The sequence below is a fragment of the Heptranchias perlo genome, unplaced genomic scaffold (genome assembly GCF_035084215.1).
Source record: "Heptranchias perlo isolate sHepPer1 unplaced genomic scaffold, sHepPer1.hap1 HAP1_SCAFFOLD_54, whole genome shotgun sequence".
NCBI classification, from domain to species: Eukaryota; Metazoa; Chordata; class Chondrichthyes; order Hexanchiformes; family Hexanchidae; genus Heptranchias; species Heptranchias perlo.
Window position 1 is genome coordinate 2,581,554 of NW_027139559.1, and position 12,988 is coordinate 2,594,541.

The 12,988-nt window shown below is 48.9% G+C and overlaps 1 non-coding gene across 1 annotated transcript; it reads right to left on the bottom strand.

Moving 5' to 3' along the window:
* Positions 1 to 1,222: 1,222 nt before the first annotated feature.
* On the bottom strand, positions 1,223 to 1,317 carry trnai-uau (transfer RNA isoleucine (anticodon UAU)). The gene is made up of 2 exons: positions 1,280 to 1,317; positions 1,223 to 1,258 (listed from the first exon to the last, which is right to left on the bottom strand). It is a non-coding gene; the product is annotated as a tRNA-Ile (tRNA).
* Positions 1,318 to 12,988: the final 11,671 nt, after the last annotated feature.

Genomic DNA, 12,988 nt, shown 5'->3' on the forward strand with positions numbered 1-12,988 from the left:
GTAGCGCTGAATGTCTCTGCATTCTACCGCCCACGGAGATGATGCTGGAAGTGTCTGCAAGGAGTGGGTGGAAGTTAAAAGGTATCTAATTTATTCGAATAAAGAAATCAGATCAGCCCAACTAAACTCAGTGTTAACCATCCAATTAAAAAGCTGCAGATAACTGCACCAATCCGAACATTTCCAGGTAACTATGGAAGAGACTCACTTTGAAGCAGTTTAGACACTAAGCAATCTCTGTACAAACAAGGGACGGGTGGTGTGAACACGCAATCAGTGGTCTTTCTAACTGATCATCTACTGTCCAAATGTTTCTGGTAAAAATGGTGATCAGAGATGATCAAAGCCCTTTTCTGAGAATGTTCACCAAAGTTCAACATATTAACAACACATCGCAGGCATTGTCTCTCCCGCAGTTGTTGCTCCGCTGGAAAAGCAGAACTGGACAGCTGTTCTAAAATTAACCACCTAAACAGGGACTTGGGTCCTGGACCTTCAGTTCACTTCTTTGCTTAAAAGTCGAATGATCTAACGACTAAGCTATCCAGGCTCGTGGTGGTGTGAGTTTCCATCCTACAGATTCATGGTCGTTCTCGGAATTATCCCTTGTGGGCGTCGAACTCGGGTGAGGGTCCATTTTATAAAATTTTCAGTAACGTTTTGAGGGGAATCCTTGTTTGTGTTGAACCTTGTTTGTGTTGTAAGAAATATGGAGAGGAAACTCGTGAGTTTACAATTCTTCTTGTTTGTGCCAAATGTCCTGTCATTAGTTCGCACCAATTAAAAAAAACACTTTACCCAGTGGCTCAAAAGCTAAACTTGTCCCACACCGGAGCTGGAAAAGGTCTCTCGACCTGTCAGCGGACCAACAACTGAAAGCGGAATAATTCCACGTTACTCAGTGACTCCGGGAAACACATTTAACTTCCGAATTTTCCTACACGGCATTCCAAACAGAAGAATGTCTGTTTCATGAAAAGAAGAATTGTGTGTTCGGTTCTTCAGATTTCAAGATTTCGTGCCGCCTCCTTTCCCATTTCATGCTGTCGCCAATCGCCCCCTCTCCCGCCTATTAACAACTAAACTGACACCTACTATTGCAATACGGCCGGCCAGAGGACCCGAAGTGCCCACATGAGAACACAAAGAATGAGATCCTTCATGGAACAGACCAGCTGTCCGCTGAAATCCGGTGGAAATGTTCAGAAGCAAAAGGTTAAATTGCTCCAGGTGAGGTTCGAACTCACAACCTCGGCATTTCTCGAGCTGGTTACTGTTATATAAGTACCGCGCGCTAACCGATTGCACCACTGGAGCCAAGTGGAAACAAAGCTCCAATCAAACCCTCTCATTTCCGGCCTGTGAAAGAGTATGTTCTTTCAGACAGGTTTCCAAGTGGACACACGCAGCCAACTGCTGCTCGACCATTGGTGTTTTTGTGGTCGAATACTTGCCTGCCACACAGGAAGCTGGGGTTTGATTACCGGAGCATTTTCATTCTGCATTCATGACATCGCGTGAATTGGGATAGATTCATATTCAGCTTCAATCTGCACAATATCTTGAGACATTTTCTTTTCTCCTCGTGTGTTGCGTCCGCAAAACCTGGTCATTCTGTCCTCTTGAGCTGAAACATGCTCTGGAATTAATTCAATCCTGCCGTCTGTATCGCTGAAATAATGTGGAAATCAAATGAGAGAATGTTCACTGCAAGTGGGGATACTGCCGGACTTGATTGGGATTTGAACCCTTCACCTCTCGCATATATAATCAGTTGAACCGCCCGAAACGAAAATTATAACCCGAGCCACCACGCACAAGCCCATGTAATCAAACCAAAATTCGCAGCCATCCCGAGCCGACCAGCCAGCCTTTCAGGCCACTTCTGACCATCCAATCTCGTTTTCTATTCCGATGTTCAACAATGTCAAGTTGAGCACTAACGACTTCAAGTCACCAATATTAGGCTCTCGTTTTGAATGAACGACTTGTATTGTAAGGTAAAAGTTTGCAGAATTTATTGCTCTGAAGCTACATTGTCATCTGCAGGTTATACACTGAACCATAAGTATAATAAAATTGCTAATTTTTCAATGTGAGTGCGAAGAGACATAAATGTGGAGACATTACTCCGAATTCATCAGCTGGGTTTGTGTTTTGTTTTTCCCCCTGTCTCTCTCCCTCTCATTTCTATCTCCCTGTCTGTCTTTGTTTGTCTTTTTTTCTCTCTCACCCTGTTTCACGTTCTTTGTTCCTCTCTCTCTCTGCCCCGTCTCTCTCCCTTCCTTTCTCATCCCTCTATCTTTGTTTTTCTGTCTCTTTTTTTGTCTCTATCTCTCTATCAGCCTCTTGTCTCCGGCTCTTTTTTTCTTCGTCTGTGTCTCCCCCTCTTATCTCAGTCTTTATCTGTCATGGTCCCTCTGTCCCTCCATCCTGTCTCTTTTTCCCCTCTTTTCTTTGTCTTTTCCTTTCTCTCCGCTCTCTCACTATTTCTCGCTCTCCCTGTCTTTCTCTCTCTGTTTTTATTTTACTTTCTCAATCTTGCCTCCGCCTCAACCATTTCTCTGTCCCTCTCTTTCTGCCTTTCGGTCTTTGTATGTCTGCTTTGTCTCTTTCTGCGACCACACTCTCCTCTCTATTTCTACTCTCTCTTTCATTCGCGCACTGTATCTCTCTCTGGCTCCCCTCTGCCCCCTCTCCGCTCTCTCTCACTCTCTCCGTGTCTCTCTCTCCCCCTTTCTTTTGCTTGTGTTGATCATTACAGAGTTGTTTCCTCACACTTCACAGTCTATCTCTCTGTTTCACTCTGCCTTTCTCTCTCACACTCTCTCTATCTCTCTTTGTGTGTCTCTCTCTGCCCTCTCCTTTTCGCCCTGACTCTCTCTTTCTCTGTATCTCTCTCTCTCCATCTACCTCTCTACCTGTCCACCTCTCCCTCTCTGTTTCTTTCCTTCGTGTCTGTCTTACTCTCACTGATTCCCTCTCTGCCGCCTCCCTGCTCTGTCTCTTATCTCTCGCTATCTTTCTCTCTCTCGATCTCTCTCTGTTTCTCGCTCGCTGTCTTTCTATCTGCCTTTCTCTCACTCTCGCTTTTTGTTTCTGTTAATCATTACAGATTTATTTCCTCTCTCTCTGTCTCTCTCCGTATCTCTCTCCCTTCCTCTATCTGACTCTCACTGCCTCCCTTTCTATCTCTCTCGCTGTCTCTCTCTCTCATCTCCCCCGTCTCTGTCTATGTCTCCTTTTATGTCTTTGTCCCACTGTGAGATTATGTCTCTGTCTCTCTCCACCTCTGTACCTCTCTCTCTGACTTGTGTGTGCGTACGTGTGTTAGTTTTTCTCTTTCTGTCTCTTCCTCACCCTCGATCTCCCTCTCTCTCCCCTTTCTGACTTTTTTACACATCGAGTTGTTGTGATCAGGAATGATCACCCTCCTAAGAGAGAGGTTGAGGCAGATTCAATCATGGCATTCAAAAGAGAATTGGATAAGGACTTGAAGGGAAAAAAAATCAGGGCAACGGGGATAGGGCGGGGTGTGGGACTATCTGGAATGCTCTTGCAGAGTGCCGGCACGGAATCGACGGGCCGAATGGCCTCCTTTCGTGCTGTAACGATACTCTGAATCTATGATTCGAACAGTCCTCTGGGTTGAGCGGGAATATTTTCGGTAAATGTGCCATCTTCCAGTTGCAGAGAGTTTTACAACTCTGAGTTCGTTGAACCCAACAGCACAGGAGGAGGCCATTCGGCCCATCATAGCGGTGTCGGCTCTTTCTCGGCTTTTCAATTAGTCCCACTCCCCTGCTCTTTCACAATAGTCCTGCAAGTTTTTTGCCCTTCCAGTATTTATCAAATTCCCATTTTTAAAGTCACAATTGAATCTGCTTCCTCCACCCTTTCGTGCAGTGCATTCCAGATCATAACAGCTCGCTGTGTAAACGGAATTTCTCCTCATCTCCCCTCTCTGGTTCTTTGTTTAATTATCTTAAATTGGACATGAATTTAGATTTGAGGTTAGGATCAGATCAGCCATGATCTTATTAAATGGCGGAGCAGGCTCGAAGGGCCGATTGGCCTACTCCTGCTCCTATTTCTTATGTTCTTATGTTAAATCTGTGTCCTATGGTTAGCGACCTTCCAGCCAGTCGAAAAATTTCTCTTTCTTAACTCTACCAAAACCTCTTGTAAGTCTGAAGACCTGTAATAAATCTCCCCTTAACCTTCTCTGCTCGAAGGAGAACAATCTCAGCTTCTCTGGTCTCTCCACGAAACCTACGTCCCTTATCCATGGCTCTATTCTCGTTAATTTCCCCTTAACCGTTTCTGCTCGAAGGAGAACAATTCCAGTTTCTCCAGTCTCCCCATGTAACTGAACTATCTCATCCCTGGAACTATACCAGTAAATGTCCTCTGCACCCTCTACAAAACCTTCCCAATGACCTTCCTCATCTGTGGCGCCCAAGAATTGGACACAATACTCCATCCGAGGCGTAGCTCAGTAATTTATAAAGGTGTTGCATAATATTATTTTATAACTATAACTAGTTCACTGTGCAGTATCTACCAAATAGGCAAAGCCCTGCGTTCAGAAGGTGACCAGCAAGAAAGTTTCCTTTGCAGTATGCCCTGTCCGTGAATTTATACGTTCTGCCACTTCACAGCTGCTATCAGGGGACCTATACACAACTCCAACTACATCCTTATGACCTTTTTGATACATTAATTCTACCCATAAAGTCTCCACTGCCTGCTTACCTCTCGTTATATCCTCTCTTATCATCGAAGCATTTCATAATTAATCACTAAGGCTACTCCTCCCCCTCTTCCAGTTTCCCTATTCTTCCTGTACACCTTCTAACCTGATTTATTCAGTTCCCAGTTCTGATCGTCTTGCAGACACGTCTCAGTAATGGTTACCATCCCGTACCCTCGAGTTTGCGTATGCAGTTCATTCAATTTCTTCCTGATACTCCGTGTGTTTGTAAAAAGAACGCTTTATTTGGGTCACACACCCTACCCTGTCCTTCTGCTCCAATGTTGTTTTTCCCACACATTTCTTATTTCTCTCTCCTAATTTAATTAATTTATATCTTTTAGATTTCCCATTACCTGTCGTGCCTAAAGTGTAATTTCTGAGCACTACTTCATTCTCTTCCCTTTCGTTTGTTTTTGAATCATTATTCATACTACCCTTTCAACCTGAGCCCTCCCCCCCACCATTTACTAGTTTAAAGTCCTTGTGACCTAGCTTTCCGCTAGGACCCAGGACCGAGCTCGGTTCAGGAGCAGTCCATTCCAATGGTACAGTTCCTTCCTGTTCCAGTACTTGTGCCAGTGTCGCATGGAATGGAATATTCTGTTACATGCTCAAATAAATAAGGTCTGTCGGTACCAGGCAGCGCTTACTTCTCTTAGAGCTTCAGAGATCCTCCAGCCCAATGTTCAGCTGGAAGATTTCACCACATGAGATGGAATTTCCTTTAAGCCGCACCTTCAATTCTGCTCAGTCACAGAACTTGGTGAGTTTTACTCTTTTTTACTTTGCATGTGTCTCTCTATCTCTGCCTCTGTCTCTTACCCCTCTGTGTTTTCCCCTGATGGACTTCTCAGGTTTCCTTGAACGGGCAGTTCTGGAAGCCCGGCATGGGAACGTGCAGGTGGTGTTGTTCCCCTCTGCCTACTGCCCTTGTCCTTCCACGTGGTGGAGGTCGCGGGTTAGAAAGCTAAGAAGCCTTGGCAAGTTGCTGCAGTTCAACCTGTGGATGGTACACACTGCAGCCACGGTGCGCCGGTGGTGAAGGGAGTGAATGTTTAGGGTGATGGATGGGGTGCCAATCAAGCGAGCTGCATTGTCCTGGATGGTGTCGAGCTTCTTGATTGTTGTTGGTGCTGCACTCATCCAGGCAAGTGGAGAGTATTCCATCACACTCCTGACTTGTGCCTTGCAGATGGTGGAAAGACATTGGGGAATCAGAAGGTGAGGCACTCGCCACAGAATACCCAGCCTCTGACCTGCTCTTGCAGCCACAGTATTTATGTGGCTGGTCTAGTTAAGTTTCAGGTCAATTCTGACCCCCAGCATGTTGATGGTGGGGGATTCGGCGATGGTTATGCAACGTCCAGGCTTGGGCTCCTAAGTGGCAAGTAACATTCGCGCCAGACAAGAGCCAGGCAATGGCCATCTCCAACAAGAGAGAGTCTAACAAACTCCGCTTGACATTCAACGGCATTACCATCGACGAATCCCCCACCATCAACATCCTGGGGGTCACCATTGACGAGAAACATAACTGGACCAGCTATTATATATATATATATATATATATATATATATATATATACACACACACACTGTGGCTACAAGATCAGGTCAAAGGCTGGGTATTCTCGGCGATTGACTCAACTCCTGACGCCCCAAAGCCTTTCCACCATCTACAAGGCACAAGTCAGGAGTGTGATGGAATACTCTCCACTTGCCTGGATGAGTGCAGCTCCATCAACACTCAAGAAGCTCGACACCATCCAGGACAAAGCAGCCCGCTTGATTGGCAATCCATCCACCACCCTAAACATTCACTCCCTTCACCAGCGGCGCAATGTGACTGCAGTGTGGACCATCCACAGGATGCACTGCAGCAACTCGCCAAGACTTCTGCGACAGCACCACCCAAACCCGAGAGCTCTACCACCTAGAAGGACAAGAGCAGCAGGCACATGGGAACAGCACCACCTGCACGTTCCCCTCCAAGTCACACACCATCCCGACTTGGAAATATATCGCCGTTCCTTCATCGTCACTGGGTCAAAATCCTAGAACTCCCTTCCTAACAGCACTGTGGGAGAACCATCACCACACGGACTGCAGCGGTTCAAGAAGGCGGCTCACCACCACCTTCTCAAGGGCATTTAGGGATGTGCAATAAATGCCGGCCTCGCCAGCGACGCCCACATCTCATGAACGTATAAAACAAAACTAAGCCAAAAAATCACCTCCAGCCGAATGCACTGTCTTTGTAAATGACTGGGATTCGAACCCAAGGACGAACGAAACCTGAATGCAGGTGCCTTCAACTCCCAACTCCTGGGAGCAGCAGTCACACTCCCTAATTTACAGATTAAAACCCAAAGACATGTTCACTGATTCCAGACTTCGTTAAATGCTTCTGGAGGACCGAGAGACTGGGATTCTGCAGGGTAGTCTGATCAGATCAGGTTGGTACCTCGTTTTTACGTACGACTGGTGCTGCTCCTTGCTTGCTCTTCTGCACTCCTCATTGAACCAGGGTTAATCCCCTGGCTTGTTGGTTTATGGTAGAGTGAGGTCTATGCCGGGCAATGAGATTACAGATTGTGCTGGAATACAATTCTGCTGCAGCTGATGGTCCACACTTCCTCATGGATGCCCAGTTTTGAGCAGCTAGATTTGTTCGGAATCTATCCCATTTCCTACGGTGGTAGTGCCACACAACACGTTGGATGGTGTCCTCCGTGTGAAGTCGGGACTTTGTCTCCACAAGGGCTGTGCGGTGCTCACTCCTACCAATACTGTGATGGACAGATGCATCTGCGACAGGTAGATTGGTGAGGACGAGGTCAAGTAGGTTTTTCATTCGTGTTGGTTCGCTCACCACCTGTCGCAGGCCCAATCTGGCAGGTGTGTCCTTCAGGACTCGGACAGCTCGGTCAGTAGTGGTGCTACCGAGCCACTCTTGTTGATGGACATTGAAGTCACCCACCCAGAATAGGTCAAGGGTTCATTCACCACTGCAGAGACTTATGACCATGATCCAGGCTGACACTCCCATTGCCAGTACCGAGGGACTGCTCCCACATCGGAGGTGCCGTCGTTCGATTGAGACGTTAAACCAAGGCCCCTCTTAGAGCAGAAAAGGTTAAGGGGAAATTAACGAGAACAGAGCCAGGGATAGTGGCCTTCAGTGACGTGGAGAGACCAGAAAAGCTGAGATTTGTCTCCTAAGAGCAGAAAAGGTAATGGGGAGATTTATTAGAAGTTTTCAAATTTAAAAGGGGTTTCGATAGAGTTCAGAAGGAGAAATTGCTTCGACTGGCAGGTTGGTCGGTAACCAGATGACACAGATTTAAGATTATTGGCCAAAAAACCAGAGATGGGGGATGATGAGGAACTTCATTTATGCAGCGAGCTGTTATGATCTGGAATGCACATCTGGAGGAAGCAGTTTCAATGGTGATTTTAAAAGGGAATTGGATAATTACTTGTCGGGGAGAAAATTGCAGGGTTATGGGGAAAGAACAAGAGAGTGGGACCAATTGGATACCACTTTCAAAGAGCAGACACAGGCACGATGGGCTGAATGGCCTCCTCCTGTGCTGGAAGATTCAGCGTACACTAAGGTGCAATACTGCGTGCTACCAGAAGATGGCACCGTTGCCTAAAATATTCCCGCTCCTCCCAGAGGACTGTTGATTAAATGCAGCCATGTTTGGCTCTCGACATTTTACAGTAACATTAACTATTCACTTTATATTGATGTTTTCTTTCTTCCTCCTCCAACCACCTACAGGTACCGACTGTCGCTGAGGGACGGGCCTCACAGACCCAGGCTGCCTCACTGACACGGCGCGCCAAAGGCTGTATCTCCTGCATCACAAGAGACACTCGGTGTCAGCACCTGCCGCACTTTCCAGCAGGAGGCATTACTGAATGGAGTGGTAAAGGGAGAGAGACAGACAGAGGGGGGCGGGGGGTGGTGGTGGTAAGTGAGAGAGACAGACAGAGGGGTGTGAAAAGAGACACAACATGGGGGTGGGGGTGGGAAGAGAGACACATCGAGGGGGTTAGAGAGACACATCGAGGGGGGTAGAGAGACACATCGAGGGGGGGGTAGAGAGACACATCGAGAGGTGGGGTAGAGAGACACATTGCGGGGGGGTTAGAGAGGCACATCGAGGGGGGGGGGGTAGAGAGACACATCGAGGGGGGCAGAGAGACACATCGAGGGGGGGCAGAGAGACACATCGAGGGGGGGGGTACAGAGAAACATCGAGGGGGGGTAGAGAGACACATCGAGGGTGGGTAGAGAGACACATCGAGGGGGTGTCGAGAGACACATCGAGGGGGGGTAGAGAGACACATCGAGGGGGGTAGAGAGACACATCGAGGGGGGGGGGTAGAGAGACACATCGAGGGGGGGAAGAGAGACCCATCGAGGGGGGAAAGAGAGACACATCGAGGGGGGGGGAAGAGAGACAGATCGAGGGGGAAGTAGACAGATATTGTCGGGGGGAAGAAGACAGATATTGTGGGGGGGGGAGGGAGACAGATATTGTGGGGGTGAGGGAGACAGATATTGTGGGGGGAAGGAGACAGATATTGTGGGGGGGAGAGAGACAGATATTGTGGGGTTCAGAGAGACAGATAGAGGGGGGTGGGAGAGACAGATAGAGGGGGGTGAGAGAGACAGATGGAGAGGGGTGAGAGAGACAGATAGAGGGGGGTGCCAGAGACAGATAGAGGGGGAGAGAGAGACAGATAGAGGGGGAGAGAGATGGAGGCAGAGCGAGAGAGAGACAAAGGACAGCTGGAGAGAAAGAGACAGAGAGAGATAGAGATGGAGAGAGAGAGAGACTAAGGACACCTAGAGAGGAAGAGACAGAGCAAGAAGGACAGAGAGAGAGAGAGAAAGGGGCAGAGAGAGAGAGAGATAAAGGGGCAGAGAGAGAGAGAGAGAAAGGGGCAGAGAGAGAGAGAGAAAGGGGCAGAGAGAGAGAGATAAAGGGGCAGAGAGAGAGAGAGAAATGGGCAGAAAGAGAGAGAGAAAGGGGCAGAGAGAGAGAGAGAGAAAGGGGCAGAGAGAGAGAGAGAGAGAGAGGCAGAGATAGAGAGAGAGACAGGGGCAGAGATAGAGACAGGGGCAGAGAGAGAGAGGGGCAGGCAGAGAGAGGGGCAGAGAGAGACACACACACACAGGCGCAGAGAGAGACACACACACAGGGGCAGAGAGAGACACGCACACAGGGGCAGAGAGAGACACACACACAGGGGCAGAGAGAGAGACACACACAGGGGCAGAGAGAGACACACACACAGGGGCAGAGAGAGACACACACACAGGGGCAGATAGAGACACACACACAGGGGCAGAGAGAGACACACACACAGGGGCAGAGAGAGACACACACACAGGGGCAGAGAGAGACACACACACAGTGGCAGAGAGAGGCACACACACAGGGGCAGAGAGAGACACACACACAGGGGCAGAGAGAGACACGCACACAGGGGCAGAGAGAGACACACACACAGGGGCAGAGAGAGACACACACACAGGGGCACAGGGAGACACACACACAGGGGCACAGGGAGACACACACACAGGGGCAGAGAGAGACACACACACAGGGGCAGAGAGAGACACACACACAGGGGCAGAGAGAGACACACACACACAGGGGCAGAGAGAGACACACACAGGGGCAGAGAGAGACACACACACATGGGCAGAGAGAGACACACACACATGGGCAGAGAGAGACACACACACAGGGGCACAGGGAGACACACACACAGGGGCAGAGAGAGAGTCACACACAGGGGCAGAGAGAGAGACACACACAGGGGCAGAGAGAGACACACACACAGGGGCAGAGAGAGACACACACACAGGGGCAGAGACACACACACACACACAGGGGCAGAGACAGACACACACAGGGGCAGAGAGAGAGACACACACAGGGGCAGAGAAGGAGACACACACAGGGGCAGAGAGAGAGACACACACAGGGGCAGAGAGAGACACACACACAGGGGCAGAGAGAGACACACACACAGGACAGATAGAGAGACACACACACAGGGGCAGAGAGAGACACGCACACAGGGGCAGAGAGAGACACACACACAGGGGCAGAGAGAGAGGCACACACACAGGGGCAGAGAGACACACACACACAGGGGCAGAGAGAGACACACACACAGGGGCAGAGACACACACCCAGGGGCAGAGAGAGAGACACACACACAGGGGCAGAGAGACATACACACACAGGGGCAGAGAGAGAGACACACACACAGGGGCAGAGAGACACACACACACACAGGGGCAGAGAGAGATACACCCACACAGGGGCAGAGAGAGACACAAAGAGGGCAGAGAGAGAGAGAGAGGGCAGAGATAGAGAGAGACACACCAAGAGTGCAGAGAGAGAGAGACAAACACACAAAGGGCCGAGAGAGAGAGACACACACACAGGGCAGAAAGAGAGAAACACACAGAGGGCAGAGAGAGAGACACACACACAGAGGGCAGAGAGAGAGACACACACACACAGAGGGCAGAGAGAGAGACACACACACACAGACGGCAGAGAGAGAGAGACACACACAGAGGGCAGAGAGATAGACACACACAAAGGGCAGAGAGAGACACACACACAGATGGCAGAGAGAGAGAGAGAGAGACAGGGGCAGAGAGTGAGAGACAGAGGGGCAGAGAGTGAGAGAGAGTCAAACAGAGACAGAAACACAGACGGAGACAGATCAACAGAGAGACAGACAACGACACAAAGAGACAGAAGGAGCGACACACACACACAGACAGAGAGTGGGGCAGAGAGCGAGACAAAGAGAGAAAGAGACAGATTCTTTAGAGAGAAGGGGAGAGAGGCAGAGAGAAACAGAGAGGCTGTGCAGGTTGAGGAAACAAACCTGTAATGATCAACAGAAAAAGAGAGTGAGAGAAAGAGACAGACAGAGAAATAGCGATAGAGATAGAGGTGGATGGATAAAGAGAAAGAGACAGAGCAGGGAGTGGGCAGAGGGGATTCAATGAGAGTGAGAAAGACAAGGAGTGGTGGAGAGAGAGGGAGGCGGAGAGAGAGGGAGGCGGAGAGAGACAGAAAGAGAAAAATAGTGAGACACAGACAGAGAGACAGTGAGAGAGAAAGAGACAGTGACATGCACGGGCACAAAGCGAGACAGCATTTGACAGATTCAGAGAGAGACAGAGTGAGACAGAGAGATCAGCGAGGGTGACAGGGTTTAGACAGTGAAAGAGGGAAAGACAAAACGGAGAGACTGAGAAAAAGACAAAGTGAGAGTGATAGAGTTCATACAGAGAGTACAGACAGTGTGTGGAGGGAGAGAGAGAGCGACAAATTAGACAAAGAAAGACAAAGAGCAGGACAGAGAAAGAATTGAGCAGATGCACGAATGTGAAATTAAAATAAAGACACAGCGAGAAAGATAGGGAGAAATATAAATTGAAGGAGACAGAGGGGAGAGAGAGAAACAGAAAATAGGAGAGAGAAAGAGCGGCAAGATGGAAGGGTAAAGGGATAGTGGGACAGTGATAGATAGAGACAGAGACAAGCGGGTGAGACAGAGAGCACAGAAAGTGAAAAAGAGACGGAGGCAAGATGGAGATAGAGACGCACAAAGAGACATAGAAACAGAGATAGAGAGCAGAGAAAGAGAGACGGGACGCAGAGAGCGGGACAAAGAAATTGAAACAGTATGAGCGAGAAAAGCAGACAAAGAGGGACAGGGAGGTGGAAATGTAAAGAGAGAGAGACACCAGCAGACAGCGAGAGGGAGGCAGAGAGAGAGAGAGAGATAGACGGAGACAGAAAGAAAGAGAGGGGAAAGATAACGACAGGGACAGACTGATAGGGAGACAAGTACAGAGTGAGACAAGTACAGAGTGAAACAAGTACAGAGTGACACAAGTACAGAGTGACACAAGTGCAGAGTGATACAAGTACAGAGTGACAGACAGGGAGAGTGACAGACAGGGAGAGTGACAGACAGACAGAGAGTGACAGACAGACAGAGAGAGTGACAGACAGACAGAGAGAGTGACAGACAGACAGAGAGAGTGACAGACAGAGTGAGAGACAGAGAGAGCGAGAGAGTTCTGTGTCTTTCTCTGTTTGAAAGGGATGTGCTGTCAGTCCCGGATCATTCGATGTCATGGAATCATAGAAAGGTTACAGCACGGAAGGAGGC